This window comes from Rutidosis leptorrhynchoides, chromosome 1, assembly GCF_046630445.1.
Source record: "Rutidosis leptorrhynchoides isolate AG116_Rl617_1_P2 chromosome 1, CSIRO_AGI_Rlap_v1, whole genome shotgun sequence".
Classification (NCBI taxonomy): domain Eukaryota; kingdom Viridiplantae; phylum Streptophyta; class Magnoliopsida; order Asterales; family Asteraceae; genus Rutidosis; species Rutidosis leptorrhynchoides.
The window spans coordinates 686,542,227-686,551,866 of record NC_092333.1 but is presented as its reverse complement, the minus strand read 5'-3'; positions in this window follow the sequence as shown (position 1 = coordinate 686,551,866).

Here is a 9,640-nt window from a genome sequence, read left to right as displayed (position 1 = left end):
TGTTTTTAATTCTCCCGTGTCTTTATGTTGCGATAAACATTGATATACACGGTTTGTAATTTATGTGTTGTTATCGGACTTTATATTCTCCCTTATATTTCAAAGCTCTATGCTTTTGTTTTCTCTTCCCGACTTCAAGTCAAGCGAATAATGGTCCAGAATTTATAGATATAGAGTTTCGAATGATTATAATGTTCTAAGCATGAAGGAACGTGATAGCACGATTTGATTTTCAAATTTATCAACATCACGGAAGATAGAACCATCAAGAATACATTTTCTTGATTTATTACGGAGTTAAGTAGGATGAAAGAGTTATGTAACATGGCACATGATGACGTTATGATCTGTGAATCATCACGTTTCATTTAGAAACTCAGCATGACTTACTGTAATATAATCACGTTGATCAAGTGTCATTATATTATACTAACTCATGCATCAGTTCCCATCATTACTACAATAACATTCATATTTTAAGCTTGAAAATTTACAGAATATAGAAACTAACAGTTTCTATATGATGTAATACTGATAGCACGAAAATATTAATGATTTCAGATAAGAATAGTTATAAAAATATCTCCAGAAATATGGAGGATATTTATAATGAAAGGTACGATAATATCTCAGAATATCTAAGATCAGAGGATGATAGAAACTATTGTCTGCAAGGGTTTAGAGTAAGGAGCAAGTTATTCACTATAGACTTTAGCAGACATTGAATTATTTGGATTCTTTGAAGTCAAACTTATTCTTTGTGATTTATCCACGGCTTTCTTCATAGTTTCGCATAATCTGCTTTTCGGTACTATATTTTCTATTGAATGTTTCCAATATATTGATACACAGGAAGCACGAAGAGGTATATAATTTCGGACGAGAATATTTATGAAAATATCCTCAGAAATATCAAAGATATTGATGATGATATTTTGGAATTTCTAAGTTCGACGGTTGATGGAGAAAGATTTTCCGCAAGATTTTAACATGACTTCGGAGCAAGATATTCTCTAAAGATTTCAACGGATCCAGAATTACCTGAATCCTTTGAATATAGGATTTGGTCCTTGTATTTGTCCTTGGTCTCCTTCATGGGTAACTCAATCTGTTTTTCAATACCCAATTTTCTATCGAGCGTTCCTAACACTCCTTTCTTTATCATCAAACTTTTGTCCGTTTAGACCATCTACCATTTTTCTGTTTCCTCTGCATTTAATGCTATGATATCTGAATCATCGGTTATTAATCCGAGGTGGTTTCAGGAGAATTGTGTTTTTAGATGATTAAACGCTGATGGTAATATGATGGAATATGAAAGGTTACCTGGTAACAATAAAAGAGCACGCGTATATATAAACGTTATAATAAGGTTGTTTCGTACGAAAAGTCGAAGTTGACTTGTTGGAGTTGTGACAAAATTGGCTAATTTTGAAAAGGGATCGCAAAGTTGTTTTTGTTAATAAATGCCAAAGGATCTGACGCGGCTACGTGTTGAACTTTTACTCAATTGCCGAGAGTTTCTCAGGTGCATAACTATATGCATAAATCTTTCCTTCCGTAGATGAAGTGCGGTTGATTCATCCTATCGATTGAGGTGTTTTCAAGAATCATGAAAGGTTTGAACGCAGAATGTAATCGTGAAGATACAAATGAGGTTTAAGACGAAATCAAGTGGCAAACTTGAAGAATTGTTTAGTTTCATATGTTATATTCAATATTTTAATTCATTTTAATTGTCCAATGTTATTAGTCCACAGTCGATAGTCCACAGTTGACAGTGCAATCATTCATATATAGTTTAATATATAATATTTGAATTAATTAATACGTATCGTGACCCGTGTACATGTCTCAGACTCGATCACAACTCAAAGTATATATATTATTATAGAATCAACCTCAACCCTGTATAGAGAACTCGATCATTACTGCATATAGAGTGTCTATGGTGATTCCAAATAATATATATAGATGTGTCGATATGATATGTCAAAACCTTGTATACGTGTCCCGATATTTAAAGTGCGTAAAATAAATAACAGAAATTAAATGACGATAAATAAAGTGCGTAAAGTAAATAACAGAAATTAAATGACAATAAATAAAATTGCGAGAATATAAATTGCGATAAAATAAATTGCGATAAATAAATTGCGATAAATAAAATGTAATACGGAATTAACAGTTAGCTAGGAACAGTTAGCTAGGATTTTGTTAGCGTGGTTTCTTAATAAAATTTAATATTGTTAATTAGTCTGTTTCTAATCAATTTTTATTGTGTCCATTATTTCTTCATTATGCCACTTGTTGGATTCTGATAGGTCAAAATTCAAATATGAAATTGAATTTGAATGAAAATAGTTATTCTTTGGTGAACGGATAAGTATCCCGGTGGTTGTAAATAGGATAGTGAATAACTGTTGAATCAGATTCGAAGAATATACAGTGTAACTTATTAATGTGAAATTTAAATATTCCTCGGGTATTACCTACCCGTTAAAATATTTTTATTATTAACAGTTTGTACAAAAGAATTTTTAATTACAATCTTTATGAAAACATATATACATATATATTTTCTTCAGATGTAATCATGAATTTAATGAGTTAACATGATATTAAACTCATTTAGTTTTCAGTTGGAACTAGAATAAATAATCTCTAAAACATTAGAGATTACATAATCACCATGTCGAACGAAGATAACTGATGTAGAATGTCATGTAGAATGATGATTATACTCGAGGTATAGATTGAGATGTTGAGGCATGTGATATTGAAATTTGGGTTGTTGGTGGTACCGTTGGTGCCGGTGATTTGGATGAAGCTGGTACGTTTTGCACCATATTTTCCAAGACTACAACTTATGCGCGAAGTTCGTTAACTTCTTCTATTACACCGGGATGATTGTCGGTTCGGACGAGCAGATGAATGAGGTTTAGAATCTGAGATAGTATATGATCGTGATGAGATACTTTGGAAATGAGAGAGAAAATGGTGTCTCGAACAGGTTCGCCGGTAAACGTTTTAGGTCCATTGTCAAGAGGTGAATTTGGTTAGTGGAAATGATCGCCTTCTTCGCGTTTCCATTGATTAAGTCGACTACGAACCCATCTCCAATTCATTCAGAATAGATGATGGCTAATTGATCGATTCATTCCGGTTACTCTGCTTTCGGAGCTCGAGTGGAAATCCATATCGAAATAGCTGTCGGAATAACTATCGAAATAGCTATCGAAATCAGATGGACTCGAACTGGTTGAGGGATTCATCTCGTACGATCAGATGAAGGATTTTCGATAAGAAATAGATTATAGGATGTAGATTAGTACCCTGCAATACATAATTTACATATGCATATATAATACTAAAATCCCATAAGCTACGGAGGAATCTACGGAAGCTGTCAGGCAAAGGTAACAATAACAGATACGCTAAGATATGAATTTAACTATACACTGTCTATGCAATAAAGGCAGTAAGACGTGTCTTAGACTTTAAGGATGGTAAGCAAATAATTTTTCGACACTAAATGATAAGCAAAACTTTTGACATGCAAACACGGTCGAAGTCCAGACTCATTAATGCATTCTAACGACTATCAGTTAGACTCACTAATGCAAGACCTGGTTCGCTAAGACCACCGCTCTGATACCAACTGTGAAGACCCGTCCTAATCCATCCGGACGAAGTCCATATCGATTATAAACGATTCACAACAGTTGATTACATCGCGAGATACTTGACCTCTATATGATACATTTTACAAACATTGCATTCGTTTTTGAAAAGACAAACTTTCATTACATCGAAAGTTGACAGGCATGCATACCATTTCATAATATATCCAACTATAATTGACTTGATAATAATCTTGATGAACTCGACGACTCGAATGCAACGTCTTTTGAAATATGCCATGAATGACTCCAAGTAATATCTATAAAATGAGCAAATACACAGCGGAAGATTTCTTTCGTACCTGAGAATAAACATGCTTTAAAGTGTCAACCAAAAGGTTGGTGAGTTCATTAGTTTAACTTAAACAATCGTTTCCATCATTTTAATAGACCACAAGATTTCAGATTTCCATTTCTCATAAACATACGTCCCATGCATAGAGACAAAAATATCATTCATATGGATTGAACACCTGGTAACCGACATTAACAATATTCATATATAAGAATATCCCCATCATTCCGGGATCCTCCTTCGGACATGATATAAATTTCGAAGTACTAAAACATCCGGTACTTTGGATGGGGCTTGTTGGGCCCGATAGATCTATCTTTAGGATTCGCGTCAATTAGGGTGTCTGTTCCCTAATTCTTAGATTACCAGACTTAATAAAAAGGGGCATATTCGACTTCGATAATCCAACCATAGAATGTAGTTTCACGTACTTGTGTCAATTTCGTAAAACAGTTATAAAAGTTGCGCATGTATTCTCAGCCCAAAAATATAAAGGGTAAAAAGGCAAATGAAACTCACGATACTGTATTTTGTAGTAAAAATACATATGACGTCATTGAACAATGCAGGGTTGGCCTCGGATTCACGAACCTATATCAATTGTGTATATATTAATACGTATAATGTAAGTTACAAAATTTCATTTATTAATATGTATTATTTATATATTATAGTTTGGTAGAATTTATTCTAACCTTTATTTTAAAACGTATACTTATATTATATTTTAAGTTATATTTTATATATATATATCGATTTTATGTATATATATCTATAATGATTTACGTTTATATAAATAGTGACATTAATATATTTATATACATATATTTGTGGTTAGTATTGTATTTATGAAATTTTATTAGTTTGTTATGTGAATTATTAATACAATCCTAGTATATACCATAAGTATATATATAGTGTACAAAAGATTTATTTGTTAAAATAATAATTTAGATAATAATGATTTACTAATAATAATAATAATTTTATTAATAATGATAATACTAATAGCAAAAAAAAATGAAAATGATAACTGTTAATGATACTAATAATAATAACTCTAAAATAATATTAATACTAATACCATACTTATGTTAATAATAAGGGTTCTAATATTTATAAAATGATAAATGATAATCATAATAATACTAGTAAATATTAATGATGATACTGATAAATATGATATTATTAATTGTAAATGTACTGATGATACTATTATTTATAAACCGGTACAAATTCTAATATTGATGATAATAATATATTTTTATTTCCTTCATAATAATAATAATGATAATCATAATCCTAATGATGATAAAATACTAAAATGATAAGTTTATTACTAATAATAATATTATTAATACCTATCATAATAATAATAGTAATGTCTATAATACTTTCAAATATGATAACAAGTATGATACTAATAATAACAATAACAATAACAATCAAAACAATCACAATAATAATAATAATACTAATAATAATTAATATATAATAACAATAATAAAATTAGAAAAGAAAACTACCTCACATGAAAAGAGTTTCAAAAAAAAAAAAAAAGAAACTACCGTCCTCTGGACTCGATCTCGTGACCACATGCTCACACGCAAACACTCTCGACCATCCCACCAATTCTGATTCTCTGTACTAATATCGAATTTAAATTTTATATATAAACTGTTTTTCTTCTATTCCTCTTCTTCTCCACAAGTCTCACGGATTCAACAAAACATCAATAACCAAAAAAAAAAAAAAAAAAAAAATCAGGGTTCCTTTTAAAGCTTCAAAACATTACAGAAAAAAAATAATTTGGGTTCTAAAAAAAAAAAAAAAAAACACTAAAGGCCTACTGCAGCGTCGGTTCTTGGAACAAAACAAAAAAAATTGATTTCGTAATAGATAACATTATAGATAATGTTTATAACACGAAATAGTTTTCTAAACATGTATAAAAACTACTGGAATCGTCAATTTGATCAGAAACATATACACGAACGCGAATTTGTCTCAAGAACAATTGTTGACTTTTTTTAAACTAAACTTTGACTTCAAAATTCAAGATCGATATAAAGATTTGAGAGTTGAGATTTTGCAGATAGATTCAAAGAAAGATTTCTAACCTTTCTGCATTTTTAGATTTTGAAACTTTATTCGAAATTGAATTAAGAGAAAAAAAAATTGGAGCGTGCAGAGAAGAAGAAAAAAAAATATCGCTGTGCTCTTTAATCTCATTGGATTTCCTTTTTATTTGATTTGCAATTATACATAATCATTTTGTAATAATAGAGATCGGTTGATAAAAAATGGAGAAAATGTCAACACAGGTTCACGAGTTTGGAGCAGGAAAGAAACAAAAATAATAATAATAATAATAGAGATAAAGGATACAGAGGTCAAGCGTATAATATAGATCCCTACTGTTTTTTTTAATTAATAATAATAATATATAATAACAATACTATTAATATCTAATAATATTAATAAAATTAATAATAATGATAAATATAATATTAATGATAATAATAATTGTAAAAATGATAATAATAATAATAATAATAATAATAATAATAATAATAATAATAATACCATACTAATTATGATAATATTAATATTTTATCGATAATAATAATATTAGTAATAATAATCTAATTTATACATCCAATTTCATCTTTATATGATATAAAGTGATATTATGAATACAAATATTGATATTTGACGATACAAATAACATTACTACAACAACTATATTTGTATTTAAATTTAATTTATTAATATCATCTATTATTATGTAATATTTAATAATTATGTAATATGTATTGTAACATATACTGAATATTATATATTTATGCATTTTAATATAAATATATTATAATATTTATTTACATACTAATTATATTATACTTATGTATGTAATTATGAAAAATATAAATGTTTTATATATGTAAGTATTATATATATTTATTAAAATAGTACATTATTTCATCATAGATATATTATAAATTTCTACATATACATAATATAATAATTATGTATAAAATCATATATATATAGTTATATTTATATATATATGTATACTACCATATATATAAAATCATGTTTTAAATGTTGAGTAGATGATTAATTATGTATATTAAACAATTAACTACAAAGTATAACATTGTACATTTAATATTTTGATAACGTTGGTAAAATATGTTTGAATCATTTATATACAATATACTATATATATTCAAAATGAAAATCTTTAGTTATTAAATGTTATCTTTTATAATAACAAAATTACTTAATAGTTCATTAATACTAATATAATTAGTTTTATATATAATTATTTATATTTACATTCTTAGTTACAATTAAAGGTTCGTGAATCGTCGGAAATAGTTAAAGGTCAAATGTTATCATGAAATAGTTCAAACATAATGAGACTCGGTTTAATAGACTTTGCTTATCGAGTCGAATCATATAAGATTATGTTTAAATTTGGTCGGAAATTCCCGGGTCATCACAAATATTGATACGTGAGTACTCATAATTTAACTTTTACATACTAATAGTGTATCCCTGACTAGTGCTCGAGTATTTAGGATTATGCATGCTTGTACTTTTGATATTGCCCTTAGACAAGTTAGGTTGAATCTTGAATTAGTTATACTTGCGGTTGAGATAAGGTATAAGATATGCATGTCCTTGGAAAGCTAGCGAAAAATTAAGAACTTTTCCTTTAGATATCGAATGGTTTCGATGAACGGATTAGAAGTTATAATCAATTGAATTTTCGATATTTTTATTAAAAATGATTATTATTATCGTCGTTTTTATCGTCGTTTTAATTTTATCTTATTATTATCATTATTATTATCTTTATCAATAAAAGAGATTTATCATTAAAAATTGTTATTTTTTTTATTATTACTATCGTTATTATCGTTAAAGTTATAATTAGTATTATTATTATTATCCAATTATTATTATTATTATTAGTATTATTATTATTATTATCATTATTAATATATATATCATTATTTAAAAATGGTTATTGTTATTGTTATTATTATTATTACTATATTATCATTAAGAAAATTATTAGTATTATCGTTAATAATGTTATAGTAACTTTCATTATTAATATTTGTGTAATTAAAAAAAATATTTGTAACACCTAATTATTTTGATTACTATTATTATCATTATTATGAACACGATATAAAAGACGATTAAAAGCTATTAAACGAAACAATTAGGAAATAATGAGTAAGAGTATCATGATGAAATTAAAATATTATAAGATATTGATTTAGATAAAATTATCGTTCTTATTATTTTTATCATTACTATTATTATTAAAAGTATCGTTAGTATTAAAACTATCATTTTAACAAAAATTATCATTTTAATAGAAATGTCATTGTTACTATAAAATATCATTATTATTATTATTTTAAATAGAATTATTATTTTAAAGATAATATTAAAAATTATCATAAATATTAAAGTTATCATAATTAGAATTATCGTTTTATCATAATGTCATCTTAGTAATTATAAATATTGATATTTTTATAATAATAATTATTATTACAAAATAATACAACTTTTACTTACTATCATTATAGATATTATTTTATCAAATAAATATGTGATACAAACATATTTTACTACGTGTAATAACTTACTTTAATAATACCTATCATATTATCTTTATGATATTAAATGAACTCTATAAATTTTATTACTTAATATATATTAAAGTATATTTTATTATATAAATTATATATAAAATTTTATTTATTAATAAATAAATTATATTATTTACTCTAATAAATCTTTTAAAAATATTTAAAAATATAAAACGACGATATTTAAACTATATATTAATCATGTATAGATTTTTGGAAATTATTTTGAGTCAAATTTACTTTTGTTCACTTTTGCATATTAGTCTCGAGCATTAGGATTGTGGTACACTATGACTTAACCTAATTTGTTAGACAAATATTGACCAACACATAAATATATATAATTAATTTAGGTTCGTGAATCCGAGGCCAACCTTGCACTTGTTCAATGACGTTATATGTATTTTTACTACGAAATACAGTATGGTGAGTTTCATTTGCCTTTTTACCCTTTATATTTTTGGGACTGAGAATACATGCGCTTTTATAAATGTTTGACGAAATAGAAACAAGTAATTGAAACTACATTCTATGGTTGAATAATCGAAATCGAATATGCCCCTTTTTATTAAAGTCTGGTAATCTAAGAATTAGGGAACAGACACTCTAATTGACGTGAATCCTAAAGATAGATCTATTGGGCCTAACAAACCCCATCCAAAGTACCGGATGCTTTAGTACTTCGAAATTTATATCATGTCCGAAGGAGGATCCCGGAATGATAGGGGATATTCTTATATGTATCTAGTTAATGTCGGTTACCAGGTGTTCACCATATGAATGATTATTTTTGTCTCTATGCATGGGACGTATATTTATGAGAACTGGAAATGAAATTCTTGTGGTCTATTAAAATGATGGAAATAAATGATTATGATAAACTAATGAACTCACCAACCTTTTGGTTGACACTTTAAAGCATGTTTATTCTCATGTGTTAAAGAAATCTTCCGCTGTGCATTTGCTCATTTTAAAGATATTACTTG